General features: G+C 42.4%; 1 long non-coding RNA gene across 1 annotated transcript; it reads right to left on the minus strand.

Moving 5' to 3' along the window:
* Positions 1-1,824: 1,824 nt before the first annotated feature.
* LOC127390706 (uncharacterized) lies at positions 1,825-9,589 on the minus strand. The gene is made up of 3 exons (XR_007890917.1): positions 9,500-9,589; positions 8,687-8,756; positions 1,825-1,943 (listed from the first exon to the last, which is right to left on the minus strand). It is a non-coding gene; the product is annotated as an uncharacterized LOC127390706 (long non-coding RNA).
* Between the last annotated feature and the right edge of the window lie 2,306 nt (positions 9,590-11,895).

Here is an 11,895-nt window from a genome sequence, read left to right on the forward strand (position 1 = left end):
AGTGTTTGCAGGATTCTCCTATTTTGCTCCAAAAAAATGCCAGGCCACCTGTTTTTCTGCCCCAAGTGAGCTAGTTGGGCAAATGGCTGGTCTTTTAACTTACTTTGCGGGTACACCTAGGGTTCACATGAAGAAAGTCTTGATCCAATCTTGAAGCAGCAGGTAAGGGAAGCAAAGTCTGTGTTACAGCCCCATTTTGTCTTTTCTGTGGCTCACTAGACAAAGAGCCCATTAAGGATGCAGGGGTATCTCCTGTAAAACTAGCATAGAGGAATTAATGAATGGCCCAGATGAATTCAGGGAATGGACAGGGCAGACACTGTGAGTATCTTCTTAATCTCTTGACCAGTGTGTGTTCACACAACATGCATCTGACTGGAAAGCTCAGTCCAGCCTGACATCACCTCACTAGCCTGCTCCAGCCCATACCACAGGATGAGTGTGCACATAGCAGCAGCTCAGAGGGCTCTGGGAGAAGTAGTCATGTCTCAGGCCCCAAGCAGCAGCAGCCACCAGCTGGAAGCAGTTGGCAAGATGTGCAGAAGGCACAGAATGAGACAGGTTTCTAAGTAGACGATATGACAGCATTTCCACACCAGTTCACATCAGCTGTGTGGTATCTAGTTACGCTTTCTGCAGGTTTGCTGGACCTTTTTCCCAGAACAGGCTCCATCCCTACCTGGCATCTATGAGACTGCAATCCGTGATGCTACATTTTGGAGACAAAGAGGAAAGTGCATTGGATTTGTACCTACCGGGCAAGGGAAGACTGCAGGATTCACACTGCAAAGAGTCACTTAGCAACATGGCACTGGAGGAGCATAACAGGGCACAGCAAGTCCTGGACCAAGTGGGACACTCATGAGTTGCTGCTGAAATCCACTTACATGACCTGCCCGCCAGGTCCAGGTCTATTTGGCAAAAGAGTTCACACCACATCCAGCAATAGGCTTAGCAAGCTGAGCAAAATTAGCTTCCTGGTGCTAAAATGTTCTCTTATGTATCTTGTAGACTGTGATCCCTGCAACATGCAGCAACAAAATCTGTCCTGTATCTACAATGCTCTTCTATTTTCTTTGGAAATGGAGGATTTAGGTGCAATCTTTCCTCTGTCTGAGAGAAATCACACTCTTCCTGAAGGGGAACCTGAGCTATACAGCTGTATGTCCTCAGGCAGGGAAAGTGAAGACAAGGTTGATTTTACCCCTCAGATCTTTCTTTGAAATACTGGATCCCACATTTCCCCACTTGGGCCCTAGGCTGCAGGGTTCTCTCTGGCATGCCATGGAAGGTGAATGCTTGGATGCCCAGTGGCACTGCTCCAGCAAACAAGCTCCTAGCCAGGCAGTAAGCACATCCTGGGAGTGGGACATATGGGTCCCCAGAAAGAGGAGAGATCAGAGCTTCGTAAATCCCAGGCAAATGACTTCAATATAAAACACTGGCTGTGTCCTACATTTATAAATGTATGCTACTTTTTTTTTTTTGGAAGAAGTGTTCTGCCTCCCATGATGAAGGAGGTGATGGAGGATGTGCACACAGACAGGCAAGGATGACATGCTGGTGGTGCCTTAGGGTGTGTCTCACTCCTATCCTTCCTCTCTCCCCACTGGTTATGGCAGGCAGTGTTGGCTGTTTTGGAGTCTCCCATACACTGCATGAGGATGTAGGGGCATGGCATAGAGCTCAGGATCCTGCTATGAGGAGGAGCAGGGATGGGAAGTAGTTCTCCATAATGTTCAATTCTGCCCTTAAAGGCTTCAAAGAGCTTTCCTGGAATTTGGTCCTCCCCTCACTCAAACACAAAGATGAAGAATGGCATTAAACTTACAGACTGGCGGTGTCACCACGACTCAGAACTTCAGCAGGTATAGGGTATCCTTAAAGTTTGAACTTCTGGATTCAGAAGATATTGGAAACAAAAAATGAAGTGTCCTCTGGATCTGGAGAACAGTTTGGAGACAATCAGCTTTCTAACATCAATATCAGAGAACAAACAAAAGTTAATAAATCAATGTCAAAAAGTATTTACATGCACTATTGATTAAAAAGTAGTGTAAAGAACTTGTTTGTTTGTTTGTTTTGAGATTTTAGATCCCATCTCAGGTTTTGTGGCCCTTGAATCATGCCTGCTGAAATGTCAGAGATTGGGAATCCTCTGACTTCACTGTGGCCAGGAATATTTAATGAGTCCCCCCTTTTGGAACTGAAGGAGGCTGCCCTCTGGGCTGTGGAGATCTGCAGCAGGAGTGGAAGTCTTCAGTCAGGAGCAATGGTGGCTGGGGTCTCAAGGTGGAAATAACCTCCCATATTTGCAGAGGCATCAGATATTTGTGGATTTGTGCTCTAGAGCTGCTCCCCATCACCTTCTTCAGCCCCCACATCTCTGTTCATCCCTCTGCAACCTGGACCCAGGACCCAAGCAGCCATGGAGACAACTTGAGTCTTCCTGGTGGTTCATTAGCAGCTGAAAAGGCACCCCAGGGAGAAGCAATCCAGTCCCCTGCTACAGTAATCACCAGCTTCATTTCTAAGTGAAACTCCTGAAGGGCTGCAGCCTGCCCAATTACTGATGTCAAACCTAAAAGACTGCATGTGTTGGGGATAGCAAGGACACTTGGTTCCCTGTTGTACTTCCTGCCTACAACCTCCCCATGCACTCCTGACTCCTCAGACAGTCGGTGGTGGGGCTCCCTGCCCGTGCCAGAGCAGTTTTTCTTCCCTGTGCCTGCTCTGCTCTCACTGGAGACCCAGGGCTGACAGCATACCAAAGAGACAGTCTTGATTCTTTGCTTGAACCTGGGCATTTTATAGCAACTAGGGAATGTGAGGATGGAGAATTTTGCTGCACACTGCCTGGAAAACAAGGACATCCTCCCTCTCATGTAATCTTCTCTGCTCCTGGCCATGCAACCCAGCAGCAGTTCCTGCAGATGCATAAGGCACCCCAAGCTCCCTCTACTAGCGTGGGGATGAGATGTGCTGCATGGCAGGAGGTGGCTGGCAGGGCCAGTGCTCTTCCATCTCCTTCTCCAGGTCTTAATTTTGTTCTGTTGCACCAGGAGAAGGTGTGTGTGTGCACATGTCTATGCACACCAGTATGTGTGTGTGTGTGTGTGTACAACCAGATTCTGTGACATTGTTCCTGTGCATAGATTCATAGAATGTTTTTTGTTGGAAGGGCCTTTAGAGGTCATCTAGCCCAATCCCTCTGCAGTAAGCAAGGACATTCCCAGCTAGATCAGTTTCCTCATTGCCCCATCCAGACTGACCTTGAATGTTTCCATGGACGGGGCTTCTACCACCTTCATTGTAAAAAAATTTCTGGACTCCATATTTAGTCTCATTCTAACCCCTTCCAGTTTAAAACCATTACTTCTTGTCCTATCACTGCAGGCCCTGCTAAAAACCTTGTTCCCATCTTTTTTTGGGCTCCCTTTAAGTATTGAAAGGCAGCAATAAGGTCTCCCTGGAGCCTTTTCCAGGCTGAACAACCCCAACTCTCTCAGCCTGTCCTTACAGAAGAGGTGTTCCAGTCCTCTAATCACGTGTGGAGTGGGTCAGGATGAAGAGGGCATCATTTAGTCCTTCCCCTATACACTGGCATGGGAGGGAGATGTTGTCTGTTCTGGATTTGGGTCTGACATGGACTAGGTTAATCTCTATTTTTGCCATTCTCTGTTCCCTGAAAAAAAGAAGGAAGTAAAACCAATCCTGGAGCACAGGTTGGTGTATCCTGCCTTCAGCAGAGCCTGTGGCAAAGCCACAATTTAATACCAGCTCTGTAATGAGTCGCTCAAGTAGTTTCCTTCTTCAGGAAGGATGGGATTAAAAGCCATTTAAAATTATCAATGCTCCTCCAGTATTTCACTATCAGTCCAGTCCATGATATTCAAGAAGAATCTATCTCTGACAAAACCTATTTGACAAAAACATTGCAAGCCAAATTTTTATTTATTATGTGGATGCCCATTTCTCATACTGCTCACTGAGAAAACAACGCAAAGGAACGTTTCATTCCCCATTATTTGAGGCTGAGAAAATGCTGGAGATACATTGAAACATCAAGCTTTCAGACAACTGCAACTTTTCTCAAATACTATAAAGACAAACAAAAATGTCTCCATTAGAAATACAAACATGTTTTGTGACCAGTCCTCTCCTAGGAAGGTTTATTATCATTCTAAAGTCAATTCCAGCTCTTTCTTTTTTTTTTTTCATTTTTTTTTTTCCCTTCAGGTATCTACTAAACTGTTTTATGAGAAATGCATAAAGAATTTTAATTTCCATTAGATTTTTATTTTAATCACTTAAAAATCATTCTTATGGAAATGAGAAAGACAAAAAGATTCCCCAGGGACTGAGAAACTTCACTGATTTGCATCATTAACACTGAAAAGAACTTGCCTGGAAATGGCCCCTGCACATTTCCTTTTATTTACATTCCAGACAGAAATAAAATTAATTTTATCAAGAAGGTTTCTTCTAGATTTATATCCCATTTTGATTATTCTAGTTATTAATACATGAATATAGCTTGCTGTGCTTTGATGGACTGATTTACTCTTTGTTAAACAGGATTTTTTATTATTATTTTATTTTATTTTAGTTTTAGTTTTAGTTTTTACCCCATTTGTAAAGGATTTGCAACACAGGGACTCTCAGTGATCATTGATTGTATTAGCATTCATAATTAACACCAGTAAGTGTTAAGACACTTTTTGAACAATTACTGTTTGCAGCACAGAATGAGAGAAAAGTGACATTCATTTAACTAAACTCTGCAGGTTTTGTTTAACAAGCCTGTCCAAGCATGAGCAAAAATGAAAAAACAGAGAACACTAAATATCAATTTAAATGCAGACAAATTCCTATGACAAAGTAGTTCTTTCAAGGCTGGAATAAAAATTTTAAACAGTTTACTTTCTTTGTGTCTTCTGAAGAGTTTTATGTAACAAACTTTCAGTGTCATCACTAATAGCAGCTCATGCCAAGGATTACTTTCTTAAAACTGCTACTCAAGCCTTGTGATTTGCAGTACACTTCTTATTACAGGATACATTATGCAGAAACCCTCTGCTATGTGATGGGACATGGCAACCCTGCTGTGAGAATGCCTATCAGCGCTTCTTTTAAGGCCCTTTCTCAATTGTCAGCAAAGTATTTTTTAAGGTTAAAAGGTGTAAAATTATTCTGAAATGCTTTTCTGACCTGTCGCCTATCACTGCAAAAAGCTATAGTTCATTTTCAACCCCCCCTTAAAATTGTATTTTTAAAATGTGATAATATTGTAAGAATAAAGCTACTAAGGGAAATATAGTTTCCTATGCTTTTCATGATATTTTTTGTAATTTTTTCACTATGGATACACATTAGGATTGTGGGTCCCTTTTTGTTTCTGATTTCCTTCATTATGATTCTTCTTTTCCTGTGAGTCAGCTACAATGTGCAATTAACGAGAAACCAGCAATTAAAAAAAAAAAATCTTTTCATTTATATTTTTATGGATTGTTCAAATGAATTCCTGAATCATATTCTCTAATGTAAAAGTCAAATTCAGTAGGGTCATGGAGCATAATCTCATTATACTGATATATAAAGCTCACAAGAACTGTCATTCTTCAAGTGCTACCTTTGCTTTGATTGAAACAACATTGAATATCAGCAGGAAAACTAGAAGGCTTCTGTTCTTCAGCCTGCTAGATGGCTTTTATCGTTTTGCAAACTGCTTAACTCTAGATTTCCCAGGCTACATGCACGATTCAAGGTCAATGATCCTATAGTTTTAAATCCTGTGCACAAGAGGTTACCATCTCCCATTGTCTGTAGCTTAAGATTTCCAACAGCAGCTGACTGTTTATATGCTGGTAAAATGCTGGGAGGTGTCTGAAGTCACTTCACTTGAAGTTTCAGGGGCTGTTCTATAACACAGTCTTACCAACCTGAACTCAGCCTTGAAGTAAAGAAGTGTCAGACAAGAAGGGCCTGATAATGCCGTCTGATACGTGATACATGCACACAACAATGTGACTTGTAGCTGAAGCCAAAAAGATAAGTACAAATAGGTGGTGGAGAGGAAAACAGATGTTGTGCTAGCTTTCTGCATCAAGTGGAGTGGCCCATAGCAGAACATCAGCATGTTTATATCCAAGACAAGAAGAGTGTATGGCTATAAGAAGTGACAAAAGAGGTAAGAAGCCATAGAATCATGGAATGGTTTGGGTTGGAAGTGACCTTAAATATCACCTGGTTCCAACCCCCCCTTGCATGAGCAGAGACACCTCCCACTAGACCCGGGTGCACAAAGCCCTATCCAACCTGACCTCCAGGGATAGGGCATCATGGTGTTGTACTCAGGTACCTGTGAGTACCTCCAGCTTCAACTCACCTACTTCTCCTACCAGCTATCAGTCAGGGTCTCCAGTAAGGTTTTGTTCCTCCATCCTTCAATGCTGTCAGTGATGAGGGGAGGAGCTCTCTACACTCAGGTGTGCAATCTGAGCAACTACTGTGTACTCTGTTGGCATTAGTAAAAGAGGGAAGGAGATTGCACCTGCTGATTTTATCACAGTATGACAGTATCACAGTATCATTTCGGTTGGAAAAGACCTTCAAGATCATAGAGTCCAACCACTACCCTAACTCACCACATCTACCACTAAGCCTTGTCCCCTGTGACCACATCTGTCTTTTTAGATGTCTCCAGGGATGGTGGCTCAACCACCTTCTTGGACAGTCTGGATCACCAAGTCCAGCTCTCGCCCCAGAACAAGACAACCCCAAAGTTCACACCATGTCCCTGAGGGCATTGTCCAAGTGTTTCTTGAATATTGTCAGGCTTGCTGCCATTACTGCTTCCCCGGGGAGCACTCTCTGGGTGAAGAATCTCTTCCTAATGTCCACACTAAACCTCCTCCTGCACAGCTTCCTACCATTCCCTCAGGTCCTATCGTTGGTAACTAGGGAGAAGAGGTCAGTGTCTACTCTTCCTCCTTCCCTAATGAGGAAGCAGTAAGCTGTGAAGAGGTCTCCCCTCAGTATCCTCTCTCTAAGCTGAACAGACCAAGTGATTTTAGCTGCTCTTCATACAGCTTCCCCTCTAAACCCTTCACCAACCTTGTGGTCCTTATGGACACTCTCTAGTAGCTCTCTATCACATCCTCTTTATTAACTAACCATGTCTCATCAGCATAAAGCCTCATCTTAACCTGCTTATTATTACCTTGATGTCCAGACAGCAGAGGGTTGCCATTCCTGTGCACATAGATGACTGGACCACATTTTTTGGCACAGCTAAGCATGGGCTGGGAGGACCACACTGCCCTCCAGCAAGCACACCCCAGGAGTCTGTCCTTCAAGGGGCACGGCCTGGCTCAGCATCCCTAAGAGGGCACATACACATTGTGTGCTCCTGCAGAAGCAGGGCTTAGCTTCACCCAGCTGCTGGGCAGTTGGAGCAAGTGTCCAGGCCTTGGGTATGAGGGCAGAAAGTGAGTATTTACAGAGCAGCACAGCCAGGGAACCACACATACCATGCTCCACGGATGAAAGCCAGTAGTGACACCTCAGCTACTAGGGGGCTTGCAGCCTCCAGCACACACAGTCTTAACCCTCCTCCCATGTTTGGCTATTTTCGATAAAGCAAGATGGAGTGATTCTTTCAGACAGCAAGTTGGCAAATTTCTACAGCTATTTCCATGGATTTTCACCTGCGGTATTTAGCAGTGGCTAACAAATACAAAGTGCAAGCAAGGTCATTGTTACCTAGAAGAAATCTCAAAAATCTTAATAGTGGAGATTTCTAGATGCGATTGTTACAAATGTCATAGGATGATCTCTAAATTTAGACCCTGAAAAACTACAGTCACTGTTTTTTGGAATATATATGTACAAAGTAAAAGAAAACAAAGATATCAAACAGAACAGTTTGTCTTTATTCCCTGACAGTGTTCCTGCAACTATTCTAAATGCACAGCAACAGCCTTCTCTTATTCATCTCCTTAAAACTCCACTTCTACAGAGGCTTCAAGGAGCTTTGGAAGTGAAACCCAACTTTGATTATTTCTAGACACTGTGACCTTGGAGAAGGTAATTTCATGTTCATTTTTAAGAATGTCCAGAATCCCAAGCACATCCCAGTCATGAAGAAATCAGTTTACTGCCTGAGCATATAAAAAAATCTGCTCAAGTCTTGGTTTTGCAAAAAATTATTAATTGTTTTAACTGTAAGTATGTGAGTAGTCACTTGCTTACACTTGAGTGTTCATTCAAATGCATATATGAAGTGTGTTCATAGTTACTGTTCTAGCTTGGCTTCAACATACAGATTTTACAAAGTCATTTAGGAAGCATAGAGAAAAAAAAATGGAGTAGCCAACATGATGCTAGACAGTTCTCAGGGACTAGATTAAGAGACTTTTTAAAATCACTTGAAACTTGCCAGACTGTCTTCCCATGGGTCTCACATGGGGTAGGTCTAAACTGGTTTAGAAGTCACCTGTCCAGATTTAAATTTAGAGTTCCTTTATCATCTTGGAAAGAAACCTTCATCTCCAGAGGCACTTCATCTCACCCTAAGGTAGGCATCCAAGCTTGTGATAAACAATCCTCTTCTATCCTCAGTGGGAAGGAACAGAGCTAGGAACAACTCACAGAACTACAAGGCTAGAATTTGGGAAATACTTACAAGGAGTTGCTACATGTCTTCTGAAGTTCTGCAATCAGTTTCTCCTGTATCCAAACTCCAGCTGTTACCTCTGGATAAGCAAGGAATAAAAGACAAGATTATTGTCTTGATATAATTTTAACACTGTCTTCATACTCTATTCCATGTAACCAGATATAAAAGTACCACAAAAGTGACACATAGGGTGTAAGAAACCTAGAGGGAGCAATCCTCAGGACACTGAGGATAGTACATTACTTCAGAGACACCAACCAAACATCCTCAAAAGAAGGTCCCTATGTAAAACAGGGATCATTTGAAAAGTTCTTGTTTAAAAAATGCTCACTGAAGCCAACAGGTGTTTTTCGTGGGAAACCTGGTTTTTAGGCACCTGTGGGAAGTGGTGCTCCACACTATGGAAAGATTAGGAGGATTTGTGTCCAGACCCAGAATATGTTTATAAGCTTAATCCCAAATAAACAGGAATCCTGCTGCTAATTGCAATGCTCCAGAATATAGTTTAATTATTATCAGTTAATACCAGCACTGTATTTTGGCCCATAAGTCAGGATTGTGACCTCGTCACGTGAGGCACCGTTTGCAGCCCTGGAAACCAGCGTCATGAGGGCAAAGCTGTTCTTCAAAGGCACAACTGCAGCCCATAAGCAAATTGTGTCAGGTTCCCTCATGGGTGATCATTAACTCCTGCCAGGGACCATGGCCTTCCTGCTCTAGGATCTGCTAAGATGCTAGGAGAATTGCTGCAGATTAAGCAGGATCATTTGCTTGCACCACTTTCACTGCTGTACCCAGCCCAACTGGGGTACTGAGTACCTGAGCTCCATCTTGCTTTGAGGTTGCAATGAAGAGAGAGGGGCTTCAGCTCCAGGTATCATTTTCCAAAGCAAGGCTTCAGTAGGGAAGTGACATGTCTCTAAGCATGTTAGCAGGAGCAAGCAGGTAGGAGAAAAAGTAAGTCAGTCACATAAATGGCCAAATTACATAAGAAATTAACAAATCCATTTTAATATTCAAAGAAAGTATCCAGACCTTTAAAATTTTCAGATTTCATAATCTAAAATACCATTCTTTTTTTTGCTTAGTAAATTACATTGACTTCAACCCAGCATTACTCATTAATACACCCTAAGTTTGAATACATTATTTTCACTTCTTGCACAAGACAGCAGATTTTCCTAAGTACTATACAATATTAAATAAATACCCCACTTTTCTGTGCCTTTTGTTCCCCTAGTTTTCCTTTTTCAAGGATTTTCCTACTTTTCTAAAGAATCCCATATTGCTGGAAATCCAATCAATTTTTTTTGCATGCTGTACTAGAGAGCCATTAAAACAAAAACAGCACCAACTTGGTTATGATTGTTCAAAAAATCTTGAGCTAAGGCAGAAGGAAAAGGGAAACAAATGTTTTAACTTGCTTTCAAAACCTCATTGGGTTTTCATATACATACATATGGATGTAATACCTATAGATATACATATAAAACACAAAGAAATCAGATGAGGTAATAGCACCCCCTTCTGAGACCAAAGCTTATACCCTCACTTTAAAGCAAACCAGGACACTGCACCATGGTGCTACAGCTTTTCAATACGCAGCTCCTCCTTCGTCTTTTATCCTACTGCACTAAACTGAAGAGATGTGCATACTATTTACCAGGGACTTATCTGCACCTCCATCTGTCACTGAGGAAAGGCTTGGTTACGAGGCAGTAATTATAATTTGGAGCCAGGAAGTCCATGAAAAATTATTTTATTCAGCTTACCTGTTCAATTATTTCATGTATAATATAGTCCTTAACTGGTTGCTACAGATGCAACAGAGTTTGCTTTGGCTTTTTGCAGTTCAGGGAGTGGTGGAGGAAGGTGTGAAGGGTTGATGTAACTCTGCAGGAATATCACTCCATTCTTCAATGACTCAGTTTTCCCAGGGGTGGAACTTCACATCTTGTGTAACCAGCACAGCCTCCTCTTCTCCTTCCCCTCTGCCTCTCCTGGTCTGCGGCTATGACAGGAAAGGACCGAGATCCCCTCTCCCTTTTGCAGCAGCAGGGCTCAAAAAGTAGTATCTGCAACACCTCATGGGGTTATACTCAGAGCCATTCCAGTACCACAAGAGCTGTGGTACAGTGTTATGAGCCTCCCTTGCCATGTACCTACACCAGCAAACATTGACTTCGTTATTACTTTGGCCGGGCAAAAAGGCTGACTTACCTACCAACAGAAGTGTATTTTCCAAGTTCTGAGGGAAAAACCAGACCAAGATGATTTCCTGCCTCTTCTGCCCTTTCCCAATAGCAAATTTCCCTTCATAAAATTTCCTCTCAATGGGAAGGAGAAGATGCTCCCTCCACTTGCTCGGCACAGCGCGGGCACAGCTACAGAGCACAATATGGGCAGAGCCAAGAACAGTCCTCTGGGCAGTCCTGTTCCACCAGACAAGTCTTCAGTGGTGTCGAAGCATCCAAGCAGCCTGCAGCTCACGAGCCCAAAGCCAAAATCAGTCATAACCAATAACAGTCATCACACCACGAAACCCTCAGAGAGTAATTTTTAAATGTAGCCAGGGTCGAGAGTCAGAAGAAGAATATAACAGGGCTTCTCAAATTGCCATTTCTCATTGAAAGCTCCTTTGTGATATTTCTCAGCATACACAGTGTAAACAGTAGTTTGCATAGGTATTGCTGAAATAAATTTCTGTAGGGTCTGCAACAAAGCAGGTAAGGAAAAAGCAGTGCAGTGTTTGTTCTTTTTTGAGTTGCAAAAGAAAGAAAAGTGTTAGATGAAAGGTGCTAGACTTAAATTAGTGAAGGAACTCTGCAACTTAAAACAGAGAAATCTACATGACTCTGAGCTGTGTATAATTTACCATGACAAATCAGTGCTCTAGTAGAAAGAAGCATGAGAAGAAAAAAAACTAGCACAAGCTTAAGAAAAGATAGACACCATTTTCTACTTGCAGTGCCAGAAAGAAAAGGTAAAAATTAAGCTAAACAAATAGAAACAAACCCCAGTAATACTGAAAGGGAAAGAAGTTCTTCCAGGACATGCATAAAGGAATATACCACCAAAATTCAACATGGGAACACCACAGCATCATGAAGAAAATGTTGCATCTGAAAAAACTATTAATGTCCACAAAAATCCATGTCATAATGCTGAATCTGGAAGAAGAGTCCCCAAAAGGGTTTTTTGCAACTGAAAACCTG

This window comes from Apus apus, chromosome 1, assembly GCF_020740795.1.
Source record: "Apus apus isolate bApuApu2 chromosome 1, bApuApu2.pri.cur, whole genome shotgun sequence".
NCBI classification, from domain to species: domain Eukaryota; kingdom Metazoa; phylum Chordata; class Aves; order Apodiformes; family Apodidae; genus Apus; species Apus apus.